The sequence below is a fragment of the Petaurus breviceps genome, unplaced genomic scaffold (assembly GCF_028583685.1).
Source record: "Petaurus breviceps papuanus isolate PSGF00001 unplaced genomic scaffold, PetGlider_PUasm1.0 189, whole genome shotgun sequence".
NCBI classification, from domain to species: Eukaryota; Metazoa; Chordata; class Mammalia; order Diprotodontia; family Petauridae; genus Petaurus; species Petaurus breviceps.
In genome coordinates this window covers 47067619-47090837 of record NW_027185809.1, presented here as the reverse complement: position 1 = coordinate 47090837, position 23219 = coordinate 47067619, and positions in this window count along the sequence as shown.

Below are 23219 nucleotides of genomic sequence, written 5' to 3'. Positions count from 1 at the left end.
TTCAGCCCAGAATACTCCTAAGTGTGGCCTAAATGAGATTAAAGTATAAATGGAATATGTTTAATAAAATAAATACAAGTGTAACAAAACATAACAAATATTAATATGTGGTTTTCTAAGTTAATGAGTCCCTAGGCATCCTTGGGTATGAGGCCTAGGTATGGTTTAGTATCTCCCATTTGTATGTCTATTGGACTTGAAGTCATCAAGAGCACAGTGTGAATTCTGCCACAGTGAGTTATTTGTGTGACCATGGGTAAGTCACAAACTTCTCAGAACCTTAGATTCCTCATCTGTACAATGAGGATGAACATGGTACCCACCTTAAGAGTGTCTGGTGAAGATCAAATGAGCTAAGAACCACTATTAGATGTCGAAAGGGAACTATTCTTCAACTTGCAAAATCTCTCTCTCCATTTCCTCCCTTCACAATAGAGATTAATATCTTAGAGTTTTACTCTAGATCAACCAATATGAATTGGCCCTCAGTGTTGCATCATTACTGCTTCATGAACAAAGGAAGTGAATTTCTTTATATTTATTCAGGGTAATTGTAGTTCTTATATAATTTGTCCTTGGAAGTTTAGCTTGCTTTATTTCCCTAAATCATTGAGGCAACTTTGTTGAATGGGAAAGTCATGAGACAACACCTTCAACTTTTATTGTTATTTTTTTTTCTTTTAATCCCTGACAAAATGTCACAATGCACTTCTGGCATGCAGGGAATGCATAATTTCCAGAGATGACAATCTCACTGCTTGTATGGTATACTAGAAACAGCAAAATGAGCATTCATCTAAGTAAAAACAAATAATGGAACTGATACAAAGGCAATTCCAGCTAATATCTAGGGACATTCAGAATCTAGTAGATAAAAGAGAAGTTTTTATTTTTTTTTGGTCAGAAAGTTGTAGTTATCTGCAATGTACACTTGCCTTTCTCTCTAGCATAGCTCAGAGACTCGGGGACTAACGGAGAGGAAGTGGAATGTTGACCCTTGCTGACACAGTAAAGCTGCATGTTCAATACTGTGTTAAAAGAGAAGCTTGGAAGGACAGGCACCTTTAACAGGAATGATAATAACTGACATTTATGAATCACTTTAAGCTTTGCATAGTATTTTAAGTACACAACTTCAGTTGAACCTCACAAAAAGCCTCAGACTCATTCTGCTAGTAATTGCCAGAGGCAAGACTGAAACCCAGGCTTTTCTGGTTCTAAGTGCAGTGGTCTTTCTACTGCACAACACTTACATATGAAGTATTAGAAAGCAATGATACTGATGAAAATGTTTAAACTAAAAATTGGGGATAGTTTGAATCTAGCAGTGTTTTCACCCCTTTCTCTAACCCAATCCACCTCCTACCATCTCTTGGTCCATAAGATGACTGATTCAGGTTCAAAGCTGGTGATCTGGCTTGATCAATCCTCTGGAATCTGTTTTCATGGTGTAAGATACTTTTAAGGGATATGTCTGCATATTTTCAAGACCTTGTTAACCGGAGATCTCTATACCAACTGTGGTGGGGATCTTCTATTCATGAGTATGATTCTATGTTGCTCTGTAATATTTTCCCACTGGGATCTCAGTCCTGGGATCAGTGACTCACCTCTATTTGCCAGGAAAGCAAGTATCTTGGGTCAAGATCCTCTTGGTCTGACTGACCCTGTAAGTAGATAGAGTTAACTAGGAATCAATTACATTGAGGGATAGCACTGGCTCTTGCTGACACTAGTTTGCTTCTTGTCTTGCCTTTAAGAGAACTGTTCAGCATCAAATGCATGAAAATTGGGATCATGTGTTATGCATAGATATAGAATTTTCCAGGTTTTGCACCACACACTCCCATGATAACAATAGGCATTCTCTAAAGTATGCTTTCTGCAGCAGATTAGCAACTAGTGACAAATCTCATATGCCTCAGGTAACCCTTTCCATTCTCTTTTATCCTTGCATAGGCATTACTGAGAAAGTTGTATGTTCACCACAATTGTTTCTAATATTAGGTGCTTGCTTTTCCTGACCTTTGAAAGGTTGAAATGGAAACATTAACCTGTTGTTCCTATTTAGGACTTCTTTCTAACAAATAACAACTAGGACAACAAAAAGAATCTTGCTTTTAGAACCCAATTAACCTATACTGTTGTATTTTTCATAGTTAAATAGTACTTTACTTGGAAAATTCTGGGGACTGTCGTTCTATATATAAACTTGGTAAATTTTAAGCATCTATAAAGCAATTTTCTCTTCCCACTGAGAAAGACACAAAAGACAGGAGTGTCAACACTGCTTTGCCATAAAGATAGATGCTGCTTTTTAGAGGAGATATATTCCTGCAAAGTTCATACTGGGTGTAAAAAGATTAATTTTTATAAGGCCAAATGTATAAACTTCCTTCCCAAATTTTCAAACAGATTTTTAATACCACCTTTTATATATTTGGAACCTAAAACATCTATGTTCCCTCTTAAATCAAAATCACTGAATACTCATCCTTTGAGTTCTTGTCAGAAAATTCAGTCATGACTTGATGACTATCTGAAATTTGACAAAAGTTTAATTAAAATAATGAATATTTTAAGGACACATTCTCATGGACCTGTTCCTGTATGTGTTCCTGTATGTTCCTTAAGCAACATCACTGTATTCTTACACTGTCAAAAAGTTACATACAATATTGTCTTAGTTCCCCCCAGAAGTGTCATAATTAAGGCAAAATTTAATGGTGATTTCTACTTTTTAATAATATTTTAATATAAGAAATATTCATGTGAAAAAATTTTATCTATCATGAGACTATGGTTGATGACAATGTCTATTATACTATCCAATACCCCTTATATAAAGATCCTTATAATAAACTAAGACTCAATTTCTTTATCTTAAAATGCTAGGAAAGGACTAAATGACTTTTGATGTCCCTCCCAGTACTAACATTCTACAGTACTAGGAACTTGTTCCCAGAATGTATTTCTAAGAAAAAACAAATAGTGAGTCACTATAGATGAACTTCTAATTTCCTTCTATCACAAAATCTTTAGAGTTGGAAAGGACTTCAAAGGCTACTTAATCTAATATTGATATTATAATTTCTTCTTTAATCTACCAACTAGTGGTTGGTCATCCCAACTTTGTTTGAAAGATTCTAGCGAGGAGAAATACACTACCTCTGGAAGCAGAACATCCTTTCATCAAGCCTAAGCCTAATGCTACAACTTTTATGCATTTTCAGGGGTCTTCCACTGGAGAAGAATGATAGTTTTTAACCTCTCTTACATATGTCTACCCAATTCTCAAAGAATATCATCTTATAGTTTGCAATACTCATCTTCTAAAAATCTAGTCAGATGTCTGAGCCTTCTGTGGTTCATTGAGGTGGTGGTATAAGCCCCTACATATGAGGAAACAGAGGCTCACAGAGGTTAAGTGATTTGCCAGTTATGCATGCAGGACATGCTGATTCCCTCCTCCCTACCTTTAGGTGAAAGGAAGCTATTAACTATCTAATTAATTGACTCTTGTTAATTTATTTGTTGCTTTTTATATAATTATTTATTATTTTTTTATGGTTTCTGGCAGCTATCCTATACCCAGGTTTCAATGTGGTATAGATGAATAATACCAGACATGCAGGGGCTATAAAAGAAGTTTTCCTTAGGCTATAAGGAAAAAGTTGTCAAACATAGGGCAAAGGAACTTGCTGATAATACTAGCTCTATTCCTAGTCCTTCTGAGCCTGATCTCCCTTCATCTACCTTATCTCCTACTGATCTCCTGCAAATCTGGTCACTGGCCTGACTTGTATGAGGTCAGGGACCGTCAGATCTGAAGATGACCAAGGTCCTTCACTCCTCCATGCCTGGGAATTCTAGGTATTATGTCACTATCATAAAGCTTTCTTTTATATTTGAAACAAAGAAACGTTTGTGCTCTATGTGCCTATATGCCAGGGCCTGTTGGTCATCAATATTCTTTAATTCCCACATAGCTTGAAATTCTATCTGTTCTGCAATGTTGTGATTTCCCCTTAGAAAATTCAATCTGTTCTACAGTTCCTGCTTCCTTCCTTATATGAAGGCTTGTCCATTAGCCTACCATAATTCTCTCTGTCTTCTTCCCCCACCACTTTATAGTTTTTGTTTAGATTTTTATACACACATATACCTGTGTACATTTATATATATATACACACATGTAAATATATTGTTTGCATCTATACATATTCATATATAGGTAATATTGTGTATGTGCATGTTATAAACACAGAGAAATTATATCTGTCCTGTTATGGTAGGTCCCACTCAAAGATGGGGCTTTGGACAAAACCTGGCTTGATCTGGGGTTGAAAATCTTCTATGGCATATGATGAGGCCTCCTGGTCTGGGGAGAATGGAAAGTCGTAGTTAGAAGCTTTCTACTTAGAATAGGGACATAATCATTGGATTCAGCATCCACATATACTAAGGCAGAATGTATGGAATGCTGAAATATTGGGCCAGAAGAACAGGTTCATATGTTGATGGGAAATCTGTACCAGGATTTAAAATAAATAATAAGAGTTTGAGGAATGAATAAAGAGATATGAGTCTTCACAGAGGGTTTTGGTATCAGTAGAACAGAGTGAATCTGAAATAATAGTAAAAATATTGATAATAACAATAGCTACCATTTATATGGTGAATTGAAGTTTGTAAAATACTTTATAAATATTATGCATTTTGATCCTCACAAAACCCTGGGAAGGAGGTGCTATTATTGTCCCTGTTTTACAGTTGAGGAAATGGGGGTGGGATGAGGTTAAGCTGATTTGCATAGGGTCACACAGTATGTATCTAGGGGAGGATTAGAACCCAGGTCTTCCTGACTCTAAGATCAGTGCTGTGTCTACCGCATCACCTAGCTGACTAATTCTACAAAGTTTTCATGTTTCACCAAAGGTTTGTTTTTTTGGATATGTGCATGTGTTTTGTCTGGCGTTAAGAACCCTACCTTCCAGCTTACCCCTCAACTAATTGCAAAGTGATATCTCATATCATTGTTAACCATGTCTATCCAAGAAATGACCATTTCTATCTGGTCATAGGCATTCTTGCTTCATATGTATTTTAACCTTGTAAGTGCACTTCAACTCTCTTTGTAAATAAGTGGGCTATAAATTGCAAGTAATTAACATAAAAATTTCTGAAAATTATATGTATGTATCAAATTTTGGGATAATATATGAGATTTTAGATGCTACAGAAAGAGTTATTAAAAAATAAAACCTTAGAGAGAATATTCCTTTTCCAATTTATATCTTCTTTTTTTAACCCCCACCTAAAACAAATATAGAAAAAACCGTGTATTGTAGTACCAAATTTAAGGTCCCCTAAATCTTTTCTTTCCAAGAGAAATTAAAGAGTTTGGCCTTTAGCTATAGGGACTTAATATGAAAAACATGTTGACTTTCAATGTCAGTGTATATCAAGATGTAGATAGAAAGAATGTGGGTATTGAAACTATTGAAACCAAAAGACCGTAAGTTCGCAGAGGACAGGAATTGCTTTGTTTTTGTCTCTGAATTTGCAGAACCTACTACGATCCTGGCACATAATACATGTTAGATAAATGCCCCTTGAGTAATACATGCAATAATGCATGCGTGAATGAATTTAAAAGTTTGGACCAGCTGCTATACTGTCTTAGATAATATTATCCTTAGTCACCCTCAGTTCTGAGCCTGGAGTCAGGAAGCCTCATCTTCCCAAGTTCAAATCTGGCCTCAGACACAATATCTGTGTGACCCTGGCAAGTCACTTATTCCTGTTTGCCTCAGTAATCCACATCTATTAAATGGCAAACCACTCCAGCATCTTTGCCAAGAAAATCCCAAATGGGGTCATGAAGAGTCAGGCACAACTGGAAGGATTGAATAAAAGCAGCAGCAATCTCCTTGTATTATCTGCCTAATATTTGAGTATATCATTTTTCTAACAATTACCATACCTTTGCACCTCCTCAATGCCATACCAGAAGAATATTGAATTATAACAATACATATAAAGGAAAATTTTATATGTATTTGTGTCTAGAAAAAGTGCATACAATGTGCAATGATTTGATAAATCATATTGTTTCATTATTCATATGAATAATTACATTATGGAATGGTACTATCAAGTGTTTGATGCATCAAAAATGTGAGTGATTATAGTAATTTCTATTATAGGGTACCACAAGTTCTACATTTGTAAGTAGTTATTTTTTCTGGCATGTTTGTATGTCTCTAATTCTAGACAGTGCTTGGGTAGCTGAACAATGAATAAAACAGATATTTCAAGACACACTCTATCCTAGGCTTAGACTAGATTATTTGGAAAGGATTTTAGAAGTTAATTAACTGTGTAAAAGTTACTTGAATTACCCCATATTAATTCATTGTTCTATTCCCTGGCTTTATCTAATGCTGAATCCTCCACAGTAATGAAAATAAGCCTTGGAGAATTTCAGAGGACACAAACATAAGGGTAAATGCAAGGAAACTTAAAAAATAAACTATTTTTGAGTTTGTAAAGGGTTTGATATTCTGTATTTACTTACTTTGGAAAAGTCTTCCCCCAAAGGCTTGTGGTTCTGACTTTCAAGTTTGGTTTTCAGGATCTATTCCATTCGTAATTCGAATTTAGCACTTAGAATCTGCAGGATTCTGACCTGTATTGTTTTTGTAAGAGTCTGAAATATTCATCTGTACATATATCCATTTAGAACCTTGATTTCTTCTTTTCTATTATTTTAATATTTATTTATCTTAAACTTATCTATTTTCTCTTCCTTTCTTAAGTCTCTTCTTTCATATTCTGAACATCACTCAGCAGCACAATCTATGCTATGGTCGGCCAGCTAGGTTTCAGCACAGGGGCAGTTTATAAAAGTGTGGAAGAAGACATACAGTTATTTCCAAGCCAGTTGTTTTTGGATGAAATGCAGGAGATAGGTAGAATCCATCATTTATGAAACTTCAGCAGGGACACACATGCAAAAAAAAATTCAAAAATAATATATGGCATGGCTTTGCAATTTTAATACTGGTGATATAACTATAGATGGGAAATAGATTAGAGAAGAACAAAGGCCTTTTTTTTTCCACCATAAATTGGGGCAGCCTGTATTTGAGGTTTAAAGAAAAGCATTCACCCTAAAAAATGCCAGTGAAATTCTACTCTATAGTCATTTTTACATTTATCTGGCAGGCTGAGTGGAGTGGCAATCACTAAGCATGGTGAGAAATTCTCATGATGTTCAGACACTAGACCAAATTTTTCCACAATGGAACTCTATTGCAGAACCTCTCCCTAGTTGGAGAACAATGAAAAAAATCCTGCTTATTCAATAGATACAATAGTTTAGCTTTGCCAGTGATTAGACCCCATAGTTAAGAAGAAATCTGCATTATTATGACTCATCTGAAGAATTCTATCAGCTGAGCATTTCTATTTTGCAAGAAATACATTCAGGGAAAAAAAAAAACTTTGTCCAATCAGAAGCATGTCCTACTAAGTGTGTATATTGAAAAACAAAAGGAACCAATAAAAGACTAGGGTCCCAGAATAATGAAATTTCAGAATTGTCAGGAACCTCACAGGTCTTCTAGGCTAAGCTTTTAGCAACTTCATGATTGTCATTAAAAACATCCCTTCTAAGGTGGTATTTGTTTTCTGCTTTAACACCTTGACTGATGGGAAACTTACTACCTTGGATGTAACCTATTACATTTTTTTTCAAGCACTTGTAATCATTAGAAAATTTTCTCTTGCGTTGACTTGAAGTTCTTACCTCCCTGCAACTTATAAGATTGTAGCATCCTATGATATGTAGCTGAAAGGAAATCGTGAAGACCATATAGTTCATTTTATAGATGAGGAATGGTTATAGAATTAGTCAGAACCAGAAGGAACTTTGGTAATAATTTAGTCATAAGTCTGGAATTGGAAGGGAATTTAAAGACTATTGCCCAACATTCCTCCTTTTACATATGAGGAAATTGTATCCCAAAGAGAGTGACTTGCCCAACTTGCAGGTGATAGAACCGGGTTTGGAACTCAGATCCTGGGATATACTTCCTCCTAACCTCATAATTTTATTCATTAAGATATAAAGATTCAAAAAAGGTGAATAGTCAAAGTAACACAGCAGAAACAACATCCTGGACCAAATTGTTTGATTCCCAAGTCCAGTGTTCTTTCTGTCATTTGACTTTTGCACCCAGTGGTCTTAATTCCTTTCTCTGGAGACACACAGAATGAAAGAAGCCTCATTCTTTTTTCCCAGGACAATCCTTATTCTATTTATTCACAAAATTCCAGGACAGCATAACCTGTGTGTGCTAGTGTTCTATACTGTGTTCAGTACAATGCCCTGCAAACTGATAGCAAATGTTATGAGTAATTTATTTATATTAAATTACTAAATCAAAATAAATAATAAACAAATAATTTAAATAATAAATTAACAAATTTATGTACTAAAATTTAAAACTTCTACTTCACTAAAACAAGAGTGTCTGTAATGGGCAGCGTTTTGTTTTGTTTTCCCCCCTGGTGACACATAACACAACATCTCTATGACCTGGTATACAATGTTATGAGAACCCTGTGACTACAAAACAAAACAAAACCAAAAAAACCTTACTATTCTACGCCCTGAAGGTGATGATTCCATCTAATCAGAGTTGGTGGTGTCATAGATTAGAGAAATACAGACCAGAGTCATACTACTTCATAAATAACAATGGACCAAAAGGGACCTGAATAAAGTTCTAAATGAAAAAAAAGTGGGGGGGGGGCACATCAGTCTCACTCCTTTGAAATGTTCATTGTCATGTAAAATTGAAAACTAGTTGAATGATTGTTATCTCTTGTTCACTTTGTGGCCCGAGTAGGCCCCTGAGTTTGAACATTTATCCTTTCTTTTGAACATTTCTGCTATGCTCCAGTCACACCTCCACTCAAGTTAATTTTGCTACTTTGTCAGCTGCTTGCATAAAGAGTTTGCTGGGAGGACAGGTCAAATACTGCGACAATGAACAATGCAGGAATTAGAAAGGTTTTATTTTTATGGAATTTCTTTATAATAATAATTAGAGGCTTCTGAAAATAGAATAGATTGCATTGTGAGGTCATGTGATGTGGTGAGAATTATAATTATAGCTGACAATATTGTGCTTTAAGGCTTTCAAAATACTTTGTTTATATCATTTGATCCTTCCAATAATTCTATGAGGTAGGTGTTTTATTATTCTAATTTTATAGATAAGGAAACTGAGGCCCAGGACATTTAAGTGACTTGACTGAGATCTTATAGTAAATAAGTATGTGAGGAGGATTTGACCCTATGGTAGGAAAACTGTTAGATCTAAAGTCAGCAGATCTGCATTCACATCCCTGTTATACCTGAATGAGCATTTCCTCACCTTCAGAATCTTCATTTCTAAAAAAGGATGATTTCCAAGGTCCCTCCCACATCTAACCTTCTAGGATTATAGAGGGTAAAACACAAATTGTCAGAGATGTTATAGAGGATATTTTCACACCTGATGGGGATTTGATTAGATGATAGCTAAGTAGATAAGAAACTTCAATTAAGTACTTCCTTTGTACTAGGCTCCGTGCTAATGCCTAAGTTACAAGCACTAGTCAAAAGACAGTCCTTGTTTTCAAGGAGCTTACATTCTAATGGGAGAAGATAATACATAAAATGGAGCTAAAGGAGAGAGGACATCCTGTTGAAATCTGGAAAGTCCAAAGCACAGCTAGGAGAGATATGAAGCTTAAGTGAACTGGGCTCATCCCCAAGATGGAGGCCCTGGAAACAGCTCTTGAATGGAGAAAAGACCTGGCATTTGAAGTGATGTTCCAGGGTGAGAAGGTCCTAGGCACTCAGGGAAGTTGTAGGATGAGAAAATACCTAAGACATGGTGACTAGAATTCCTTCCAAGTTTAACATTTTATTGTTCTCATTACGGGTTTTTTGGGTCTTTTTTACCCTTTCCCTTGCACACAATTGTGTGTTAGATTGTTATTGGGGGGAGGGTTTGTTATGGTATAAAGAGTGACAATTGTAAGTTGGAAGGTAAAAAAATAAATCATTGCATTTGAATAGAAATAAATCAAGTCAACAAGTTTAATTAACCAAATATTTTTTGACAGGCACTGTGCTAAGCACTAAGGACACACACAAAAAAGCAAAAAGAAAACAAACCAAAAGTCTATGTTCTCAAGGACTCTGTCTTTTTATTTTATTTTGAATTCCAAGTCACCTTTTTTCCACCACCTATTCCTACCCATTAAGAAGGCAAGAAATACATTATACATACAGTATATATACTTCCCTGAAAGCCTAGGACCTTCTCACCCTGGAAAATCACTTCAAAATTCCAGGTCTTTTCTCCATTCAAGAGCTCTTTCCAGGGCCTCCATTTTGGGGATGAGCTCAGTTCACTCAAGCAAAGCATATTCACACCTTAGCCATACTGAAAAAAAAGCAAGAAAAATAATGAAAGAGAAAAAATATTATGTTTCAATAAGGACTCAGAGTCTATCAGCTCTCTATGTGGAGATGAGTAGCATTTTGAAGAGTTCTCAGTGTAATGAGGGCTACTAGATTGTACCTAGAAAGAAATGGATGAGAAAGAAGCTGAGTACTTCCACACTCAGGCTCCCCTTTAGGGCCCTTTGGGAGAGCCCTGAAGCTATAGTTTTAAATCATTTTTCATGCTTCAGAAATTCTTCCAACAGTAGTGCCTCTTCACACCTAAGGGTAAAGTAGTCCTGATTTCAAATAACAGAGTTAGGGGACTGCACAATGCAATTTGCCAACCATTTGCTAAGCACTTTCTATGCACAAGGCATGTAGTGTTAGACACTGATTTTTTTTCTTTCGAAATGGTCCTATGATTTTGTGGCATTAGGAAATTTTCTCTACCAATGAAGACCAGTAACTCTTCAAAAATATATAGTTTTAAGAGAGTTGCCCAGGGTACTTAGAGGTTAAATGACTTACCCAGGATCAAAAATTAGTGTGTCAAAGGTGAGACTTGAACCTAGATCTTCCTCAATCCAAGGCTAGTTCTTCCTCCACTACACCAGGCTACCTCTCTTTTAAGCACATAACACCTGGTGTTCTCAGGAGAAGTTTGTCCTCAGGAAAAATCTGTCCTGTGCAGAGTCTGAATAATTGGGATTTATCATGTTGCTTAATTTAAGTACCACTTCCTCCTTAAAACAGTTGTGGCTATTCCAACTCCAAGAAATCTTTCCCTTCTATAAATTTCGGTAGCACTTTTGGCGTGGACCATAAAAAATATTTAATTATATGTTGTTTTGTGTTTGATTTTTTTCTCTCTCTCTTCTATCTATCATCTGTCATCTATCTAACTTCGTTTATCTATCTTTGTCTGTCATTAATCCATTTATCTATCTATCCATTTCTGTTTACATATTTTCATGTCCATTTTTGTAACACCTTTCTAGAAATTCTTTGTAATCTGCTTGAGGTCAGTAACTACATGTTATATATCTATATCTAGATGTATATATGTATAGATACATAAATATATAGAATATATATATAATTATATATATATTATTATTATTAGTTCCATTGTAACTAGTCCAATATTTGACTTATATTAGGCATTACCTTTTCAGGCTCATCACTTGATGATACGACATTCAATCAATAATATTCAAATATTATTCAAATGAAAATTGTAATATCTAGTATAAAATAGTTATCACTTATAACTCCTTGAAATTCCTTTTCAGTATCAAAGAATCTTCTAGATGTCATCATTATCCATTACCATTATCATTCCCTACTTCAGGTGACATTACGTTTTTCTTGAACTACAGTCATATCCTCCTAAGTGTTCTCTCCACTCACTGCACTACTCAAACAGCTTCAGCGTGCCATTGCAGACCAAATAAAGTCCAAATTCCCTGCCCTGGATTTCAAGATCCTATATGTTCTTAACTTTAATCAAAGCTTACCTCATAATACTGTCCTCATACTTTATCATAGATCTTAATGCACATCTCTGCACCTTTATTCTTTCCACACAACTGGAATGACCTACTCTTCCCCCTCCCTTCCTATCTACCTGGCAAAACCCTATGTATCCTTTAAGAACCAGCTGAAATACATTGAAGTCTTCCCTGATCTACCCAGTTAGAAGTAACTTATTACTTTCCTAAACTCTCATAAAACACAGTTTATAACTCCTTTTTATGCACTTACCATAATGTCTCAAATTGCAGTTGAATATATATGTATGTATATATGTGTGTACATATTTGTATATGTGTGTATTGTGCATATGTGTGTATCTATCTATATATCTATGTATAATTGCTAAACTCTGTGAAGACAGTAATCATTGTCTTTCTTATAACCTAACCCAGGGTAGTCCAGTGTATATATAGTATAACTTTGGTAATTAAATTTAATAAAGCTGGAAGGGACCTTAAAAATAATTTAATTCAGTTTGTTTATTGTACAAGAAAGGAAACCAAGCCCTAAGAACTGTAGCGAGTTGAACAAAATGAAATAGCAATTTAGCGAAGAAGGAGAAATGAGGATTTTTAAAAAAATAATTTTTGTTTTCCCCATGTATGCCAAACCCAAAGCAAAAGGACACATTATGATATCAGAGGTTTTCTAATTTCCTATAAGGATTTAAATTTCTTTCCCACTTTTATAGCATTGTGTCAGTTACAAAATCTAAGTAGAATTGCTGATGTATTTTAAAGGACTTGGTTATCTAAATTGGCTGAGTACAGCCCAGCTCTATCAAAATAATGAGCTTTGGGCTGGTTAAATAATCTTTCTTGCTATTTAATGAAGCTAGTTACTATGTGGCTTTCATATTCCTTGAAAATGAATACATTTCTTTCAATATTTTGTGACTGGCTGTCATATGAGTATGTATTGTAGATTAAGGGATTTAGGTCACAAACAGCAGGTTAGAAGCAGTGTGGCTTAGGGTTTGTAGCACCCTCTCTTTGGCTTAGAAGAAGTTATGGTTGAAAACATTCTGGTGCAGAGTAAGCTATGTGTCATTCACCTCATAAAATTAATCTTATGATGCAACAAAATTGGCAGCTCCCACCCCAGGAGGCCTGGGAGTAGGTATTATGGTCATGAATGAACTCCTGACAGTGGTTTCAGAGAAACTTTCTACTTGCCTGACTGCACTTGGGTTGTTTCAACTTAATTCTCTTTCTAGTCTGATATTTTCTTGGTTAATTAGGTGGAACTCCCTTCCGGATTGATGGGAGTTCCATATACAAAGTCAAAGAGATGTCAAAGTTGTAACATGGCAGATTTCAAAATGGCTTAGAAATCTGTTCCCCTGGTGAAAGCTTAAACTTCATCTGAGATGGAAATGTCATAATGGAAAATAACAGTCATTTTTTATCCTATTTATGGTTTTCTAAAATGTTAAAACTGAGTACTTTAGATTATTGTTTTTAATTGCCTTTTAATTGTCACTTCATAAATGGTGTCAACAGAAATATTACATATGACTAACCTGGAAAGACCAAGTAATGTAGTTTTCTTGTCTGTGGAATAACCTCTTCTGCTCTGGATCTAAAATACTCTAAGAAATCTGGCCTGTCTGATGACAACCAGAGAACTTGTTAAATACTGCTTGAGTGACTTTTCTCCTGTCTTGTGACTTCATGTGACTGTCAATAAAACACCTCTCAGACCTGGAAAGAGAAGTATGTATGTCTACAGAGTGGAGAAAAGCTGCAAGTAAACTGGCATGTTTCTTAGGTCTTTGCCCTGTACTTTCAACTCTTCATTAGTTAGGATTGTACCAGTATGACAAAAAAACCCCACAAAACTATTGTTTGCTCTATTCTCCCCTCTCCCCCCATGAGTAAGTTCTATAACATTGCTGGGAGAAGAAGAGAAATGAAGGGAGAAAGTGTAGGAAAGCAGATTAATCAAACTAAAATTAGAAGAATTTAAGACCTAGAAATTGTCAACAGTAAGAAAAATTTAAATTTGATATTTACAGTGGTCTTTCTTTGGTCCTGAGTCATTGAAATATTGATTATAATTGGTAGAGTATGTAGTGATGATTTCAACAAACCTTCTTGCAAAGCTAAGTAGTTACATTAACCTACCTACCTAAGAACCAGCATCTGAATCATAATATTCTATAAAGTGACAATTTTCTAAAGTAGATTCATGGACTTACAGAATTTTCAAGTTGGAAGAGACCTTCATGGCAACTTGGTATAAACCATCACTGAACAGGAACCCTCTGTTTAACATCCCCAACATGTGGCCATCAAGGCTCTGCTTTTAAAACCTCTGGGATGGAGGTGTGAAGACATTAGGACAAGAGGCTAGCCAGTACATTTGGAGATAGCTTTAAATTCTAGGAATTTTTCTGACACCAAGCCTAAAGGTGCTTCCTTGAAACTTCTACCCACTGCTCTTAATTCTTCCTTCTACGTAGAGCCAAAGGAAGCATTACTTCCATGTGATAACCTTTCAAATACTTATTGACAGCTATTCTTTCCTCTCTCTGTCTTTTCTTCTCTGGGTTAAACATCCCACGTTTCTTCAGTTTTAGTCCTCATAACTCAAGGCCTTCCCCACCTAAGATACCCTGTCTGGATTCCCTCCCACTTATCAATGAACTTCCTGATGTGTGGTACCCAGAACTCAATGCAACAATCCAGATGTGCTCTGACCAGGGCAGATTCCTTCAAGAAATGTTTTTGCTATGCATTTTATATCCCTATATTAGATTCCTGAGTATAAGTTCAAGGAGATATTCAGATAAGGAACTTAAGAGCAGATGGAAGCTGATCAAAATGAGTTGATTTTTTTTTTCTCTTTCTCTAATGCTCTTAAGGGAATAGAACGCTAGCTTCAGGCTAATTTCCTGCAACTTCCATATCTTCAAGATAAAGTGATTGAGTGCTGTTCAGTAAGTTTCAAATTAGGAGAAATCTGATTTTTCCCCCTGAATTAATGGCAAGAAGCCTTGTCTATTAAAAATATATGTACATAATACAACCCCCCAAAATGGTGCACTCTGTTAGAAGAGAATGCTCTTTTAGCTGAGCCGTGGCACCATTTGCCACATCATGTACCCATAAAAAGACTTTTTTTTTTCTTAATATTAAGAAGCCACAGAGGAGCTGTTTATTTGCTTCCCTCAAAGCCACCCAGCTGTTACTTCCATTTGTGGTCTTAGTGCTAATTACATAATGTCCCTAATTTATACCCGCTGGTAAATCAGATCACCGCATTACCTGGAGGGCAAGCACTAATTAGAGGAATTTCTGAACAAATTGTCTAAAGAGCTTGTTTAGTGTGATTAAATGCAAGAGATTTTTCCCCCTCTCACTTTAAAAATGAACGTTTACTTTATACTAAAACCTTGCAGATAAAAGCAGCAGCAGTTCTAATTAAGAGCTATAAAATGAACAGCAACATTACCCAAGAAAACCAATTGGATTTTGTTTGTCTGTGGCTGAAATGTATATGGCTTATTGCTGCATTTGTTCAACAGCATTTGACATCTCTGCCAGTTGTCTCTGTCAGAAGTAACAAGGTGAAACATAAAACTGATTGAAGAAGGATAAACTGTGAAGATGATACACCAAAGCATGAGTCTAATGGTCAAATTTACTTTATAAAGTGAGATTACTATCTTGCACCTCTCTCAGTGCAGGATCTCGAAGCACTCAGGCTGATATTTATTAAATTAAACCCACCATAGTACCAGGAGTTAGTACAGTTATCATAAGCATAACCATGAAATATTTTCACATTAAAGGGAGGCTCTGGAAACAGGATATACCCCTCAATAGAATCAATACATCTTAAAACTTCAAATACAGGGAGGGTCAGTTGCAGTATTTAAAGAAATGTTTCAACTAAATATTAATAATATAATCAAATTTTTTAAAATTCAAGAAGATTTATATATTTCAGCAACTATGTTGCTATTGTTATCACCATCAGCATCACTAACATTTATATTTATTATATATTTGCTATGTGATAGGCATGGTGCTGTTTTACAATCATTAGCTCGTTTGGTCCTAATTAACAATTCTGGGGGACAGGTGCTGTTATTTTCCTAATTTTACAGAGGTAAAGTGACTTGCCTAGGGTCACACAGCTAGTAATTATCTGAGGATGAATTTGAACTCAGGTCTGATTAGTCATATAGTGAACATTTATTTAGTGCTTTAATTGTTTGGAAATTATTTTATATATCTATTCTCATTTGATTCTTAGTACTACCCTGTGAGGTAGATGCTATTATCTCCATTTTACAGATGAGGAAACTGAGACTAAGAAGTGAAGTGTATTACAAAGGATGACAAAATTGATGAGTATATGAGGCAGAATATGCACTCAGGTCTTCTTGACTCCCTGTCCAGGATGCTATCAGTTGCACCACCTAGCTGCCATCATCTTCTAGGAAAGGAGCTTATATAATACATAAAATAAAACATGTCAACAGCCTTTTTGATGATAGATCTTTGTGATGGATCTCTTAAGAAATATGTTAAGCATAGAAAATATATTACCTATTTGGACACATAAGAAAAGTGTATAGTTAACCTATATATAGGAAAAAATATCTACGTGACAGAGAAAAGTTCACTGCCCTCATTTTCAAATAGGGGATTTCACTCCCACTCTCACAAACTGTACGTGTCCAAATGGTATACTGTCCAGGTTTTACAACAGCGACGTCAGCCCAGAAGCTCCTGTGGACCTTCAGTTTTGTAGGAAACCTAATACTTCTTCTCTCCCACACCTTCCCTTGGAGCTTCCCAAACACTGAGCTAGATCTGACAGTCTGTATATCAACTTCATCATTTATGTGTACCTAAGTGGAAAATATACTGCAAAAGTAAATAAACTTATCAACAGCATTCAGAATTTCTCCATTTGCTGTAACCAATGTTTGGACCTGAGTTCAGGTTCCACTTCTGACACATATTGGTTATGAGATCTTGACAAGTAGCAAACTCTCAGTGCTTCAGATGACTTTCTAAGACTCTCAGTTACATAGAAGGCACAAATCTGTATGGAGATCTTGAATGGCATTATCTTACTCTAAGCGAGTATGAGAAAAAAGTCTTAGCCTAAAAGGGCCAGGGTCTCCCATTGCATCCTAGTTCATCTCCAGTTATCTTGATGAATATCTGGTCACTGGATCCAGATGGCTCTGGAGGAGAAAGTAAGGTTGGTAACCTTGCACAGCCCCCACTCACTCAAATCAAAATCAACTGCAAGTCATGTCATCATTTCCCTGACGTACTCTTCAAAAATGAAGGGCAAACACAACAGCAACACTGTCCAAACTGTACATTGGTTTTTCTTTAATGAATTTGAATGGATATTTTATAAAGAGAGATTACGTGTTTTGTTACATATCTATCTATAAGTATGGATATTTTTTTTGTTAGATCAGATTTTTGGCAACACTGTAAGTAACTAATTGGTAGAGTATGTATGACTGGGACCACAATTACAATACAAAAGATGGGTTGAATAATCCCATCAATTCTATGTTCCTAGGAGTCCCTTAGCTTTAAAATGTTTCCTGTATTGATTATTTTTCAGCAGATGTCTATTACCTCTTCATGGGGCTGCCAAAAGGAATATTATTGTTGTTCAGTTATTTCAGTTGTGAATGAAACTTGTGACCTCATTTGGGGTTTTCTAGGCAAAGATACTGGAGTAGTTTGTCATTTCCTTCTGCTCATTTTACAGATGAGAAAACTGAGGCAAAGAGAGTTAAGTGACTTGCTCAGGACCAGTTACTTGCACAGCTAGTAAATGAACTGAGGGAGATGAGACTTCCTGACTCCAGGTCTGACACTTTATCCACTGTGCTACCTAGGTGTCCATGCCAAAAGCAATAGCCCATTCAAAACTCTTACACTTTGGTGTTAAACTACAAAGGACCAATATATTACTTTGTTTGGTTAAGGTGAATATTCTCCACAAAATAAGGATTAAAAATGACTAGAAAATTTCTTACGGAGGCAAATAAAAAGTATGTGGAAGTAGTTCCATGTTGTGAATGCAACATATACTACAGAGAACTCTTCCTGGCACTCTATAGGGGTCTGCAATGTCAAAACTGTTTTTATACTTATTTGAAGATGTTACTTGCCCATTAAAATACTCCTCCTTTTCCAACTATCTATCTGTGTGAAGCAAGATTTTTTCCATATACTGCAATCAAAATAACATATTGCAACAGATTGAATAAAGAAGCAGATATGAAAATCCAGCTGTCTTTTTTTTTAAAGCCAGACATTAAAAGAGATTTGCATAAATTTGTAAAACAATGCCACTCTTCTCATTGATTTTGTTTTGGAAAATATAGATTTACTTCATAAAATGTGTTATTATATATGCTAACATGTAATGAATGAATTCATTATTGCTATTTTTAAAGAATTAATACATTTTAAAAATTGATCAATTTTACTTTCTAATATGGTAAATATTGATCAATATAACACATAAGCAAAACCTTTTAAGGTCATCAATAATTTCTAAGAGTGTTAAAGGTCATTGGGAACAAGAAGTTTGAGGATTGCTGTTTTAGAGTATGGTATTTTAAATATAAACATAAAGATTAAAAATAGTGATTTACTCCATTAGTAAATGAACCTTGAGATTCAATACAAGACTGTCCTATTGAATATACCAAGAAGAAAATTATTTGAATAACTTTTACAATTGTTCCACTATGCAAGAATTCTTAATACTCCAATATCAGCCACCTAGTTGACCATAACAACGTCTTCCAAAGGCTCCATTCTGGACAAAAGAGAGTAACAGCTTTGGCAAATCCAAATTCAACTGAAAAGACCTCAAGTATGGACTGAGTATGGGCATCAGCTAGGTGTACAGTGGGATAGAGCACTAAGCTTGGAATCAAGAAGACTAATCTTCATGACTTCAAATCTGGCCTCAAATACTTACAAAATATGTGACCCTGGACAAGTCACTTAACTCTGTCTGAGTTCCTCATCTATGAAATGAGATGGAAAAGGAAATGGCAAACTGCTCCAGGATCTTTGACAAAAAAATGTAGGGTCACAGAGCATTGGACATGACTGAAACAACTGAACAACAAATGGGGTGAGTGACAAAAGTATCAGAATCAATCAGACTAGCTTATTCTAGAAAGGCTCAGAACTAGCCTGTTATTTGATGAACTTTCACTTCACAGCCACTCTTGTACCCTATTCATTATGGCATGAATGTGTTACAACTGTGCCAGTGGAGATGGACACATACACATTTAAAAATGCAGAAGTCTAAAGTAGTGAAGAAATATTGGTTGAACTTAAGACCATTTGTTAATCAGCCAAATAACAAGTACTTATTACTCACTTACTATGTACTAGGCACTATGATAGGCAGAGCTGATACAAAGAGAAGAAAAAAACATCATCTTTCCCTTAAGAAGAGAAAACATGCAAATAACTAAATACATATAAACAATGTAATTAAACAGTAATTAAAGAAAGAGTGTAATTAAAAAGATAATTTCAGAAAAAAGACACTCCTAGGAATGTGGTGCAGGTGAGACAAGATGAGTTCTCCTGCATGAGGTGGAATTTGAGCTGAATCTTGAAGGAAGTCAGAGAAATCAGAAGACAGATCTGAGAAAAGAGAACAGTTCAAGCAGAGGGGAAGAGCCAGTGAAAAGACACAGTCCACAGGTGGAATGCTGTGTGTGAAGAAGTATGTCATCGTAGATGAATTGTGGAGTGAATGAGGGGAAGTGATTGTTAGAACACTTCAAAGGCAGAAAGGGACAAGACTATGTAATGACTTTTAAATGTTCTTTCTTTTTTCCTGGACATAACAGAAAGCCTTAGAAATTTATTGAGTAGGGAAGTGTACATGTGGGGTAGATGTGCTTTAGGAAAATCTGTCGTTAGGCAGCTCAACCAAAGCATGAATTAGAATGAAGAAAGACTTGAGGTATGGACCACAATGAGAAAGCTATCACAATGGCCCATACCTGACATGAAGATACAAAGAAAGGTAAAGCAAAATAAAACAACCATAACCAGCGTATCGTAGTTTCCCACACATATATCCGTACGTTAATAACTAGGGATCAATAAAAGATTGTCTATTAGCTATTTATCTGTCTATCATCTAGGTATCTATGTATCTCTCTAGAAAGAAGACAGAAGGTAATATGAAAGGGGGGATTAACAGGAGGGGAGAACTAGAAAGGCCACCCGAAAAAAGGTAAATTTGGGACTCTGTTTTGAAGGAAGTCAGGACAATGAAGAGAAAGCAAGGAGGCAGAGAATTCACTTGTGGGAGACAGCTACGGAAATGGCACAGAGATAAGGCATGAAGCATGTAAGAAGACTGCAAAGGTCAGAGGGAGTCAGAAGGGGCCAGGAGAGCTTTAAATGCCAAAGAGAGGAAGTAATATTTGATCCTAGAGCATCACAGTTTTAGAGAGTCACTGGAATTTATTGAGCAGGAGGAATGACATGGAGGATGGATTATAGCGGGGAGGAACTTGAGGCAGGGATATCGCTTAGAAGGCTGTTGCAGGATTCCAGTCAAAGGACAATGGCTTGAACTAGTATGGAGGCTATGTGAGTAGAAAGAAGAATTTTTTAGAGATGGAGAAATATGCTGGCATGTTTATCAATAGTAGGGAAGCAGTTTGATGATTAGATAAAGACAGTAGGTAATCTGCTAGAGAAAATGGAATGGGATAAGACCAAGGATACATATAGAGAGATGTTGGCCTTGACAAAGAGAAAGCCTACTTCTTCGTGTGAGACAGGAAAGACAGAGAAAAAGGTGATGGAAGATGTCTGAGTGAAGTAAGATGAGAAGAGGGAGCTAAGAATATATTAATAGCTATAATAATCCCAATAGAAATATGATTTTGTTTCTTTCATGCTTGTTGTAATAGAAAGAGGAGCTTGAATTGCACTTAAAAGATTTCGGATGCATTTTTGTGTGGTAGAAAGATCACTAGATTTAGAGTATATAGTGTAAAAAAGCCTGAATTCAAATCCCCTGTTACTTATTACCTATGTGGACTTGACCTTGATGGAACTTCTTAAGTCATCTGGACAACTTTTTTTTATCCATAAATTGTCAGAATCAGAATCATTTCTTTCTTTTTTTTTTTTTAAAAGCAATCGGGGTTAAGTAACTTGCTCAAGGTTACACGGCCAGTTATTATTTCTGGGTGTGGTGCTGAGTATCTGAGCCTAGATTTGATCCAGGTCATCCCGACACTGGAGCCAGTGCTCTTACTCGCTGAGCCACCTGGCCACCCCAGAATCACTTATTTCTAATGCCCCTTCTAGACCTAAAAGCCAAGATTCTATGAGCCTAAGCTTTGCTCATTCCTAGCTGGGTGAACTTTAACCAATTATTTTATCTGTAAAATGTGGGAAATAGTAATTATGCTACTTTTCTTGCAGGTTTACTGAATAGATCATATAAATTAATGTGTATCATTTTGTGGAAACCATAAAGACCTACTGAAAAGGTCATGTGTGTGTGGTGAAGGGAGAGCCGCTCTTAAGATAGGGCAGAGCTGGTTTGGAGTCCCACCTCATCCATGCATTGATTGTATAACTGAGGGCAAGTCATACAACCTGTTGGGGCCTCACCCATCTTTTCCAGACTATGAATTATTGGCAACTTACATTGATAGAAGTTCATCACTTGGAGCTTAAATCACAAGTTCTGTGTTTATATAGAGAATGTTTGTAGTTTTTGTGTATGTGTGTGTATATATTCATGTACACAAACCTATATAAGGACAGGGTTAGGAACTAGATCTGTTATTTCATTGACAGAGGGAACTTCCAAAAGAGGAAGATCTACAAATGCTGGTTAGCACCTTCTTTGCAATTTTTAGTCTTAGCAAATTGTCTATAGCAGAAGTGCCAAATGCAGCCCACAACATTCCTGATTGTGGGTTGAAACAGATTAAAATGTAACTAGGAGATACTTAACTATGTAAATATGTGTGTATATGGGTTTGTATACATGCACACACACACATATATATATATATATATATATCCATATATATATAATCTGGGGTTGTGGTTATTGTTGCTGTTGTTGTTGTTGAGGTAATCAAGATTAAGTGACTTACACAGTTAAGTGTCTGAGGCTGAATTGGAATTCAGGTCCTCCTGATTCCAAGGCTCTGTCCTCTGAGCCACCTAACTGCTCCTAAAACATAAATAATATTAAATTTTAAAACAAAGTCAATACATGGCCCACAGGGATTCTTAAGTGTGGACTAGTGACCCCTGTTTCTGTTAGAGTCTGACGCCATTGCTCTATAGCACTAAGATATGTGATTCACCCAAGATCACAAAAATAATATTTGCCAGAAACAGGACAAGTTCTGGTCTTCTTGGGTCTTAGGCTAACTCTCTAAATTATCATGAAACACTGCCCCTTATATAGTGACTAGATCTGGATTTGAAAAAAGGTCCTTTGACTCCAAGCCCAGTGGCTCTTCCATTGAATCACTCTACCTTCTGATAAAGCCAACTAAGCTAACTCCTTTAAAATACCTTTCTTGAAAGGCTTCTGAGAATTTACATTATATATAATATGCACATAGTTACACACAATGTACATCTACTTAGTAATATATGTATATATCTACACACATATATAAATGTCTATAGATATATGAATATGTGTGTATATATACACACACACATACACATATATATTCTAAATCAACACTGTTTCTATTTATAAGTTTACAAAGAATAAAATTTTGGAGAAAAAAACCTACTAGTTAAACCATAATTCTCTCAAATGAGTCTAGAGTAAGGTTGCCTATGTTAATCTATTTTCCTTCCTACTTTTCTTATTTAATGATTTGTTCTTTTTATGACTCTTTCTGCCATTATACCCTAATGATATTGCTCAACCCCAACACACACACACACACACACACACACACACACACACACACACACACCTTCCTTACACATACTTGTAAGGTTTTTTTATCATTGGGAGGAAGGAAAAAAGGAAGAAGAAAAAGAAGAGGGGGATAAATATAAATTGAAGAAAAATTTTTAAAATGGGATGAAAAGGATAGAAAGAAGAAAAAAATAAAAAGACAGGCAGGAAAAAGGAA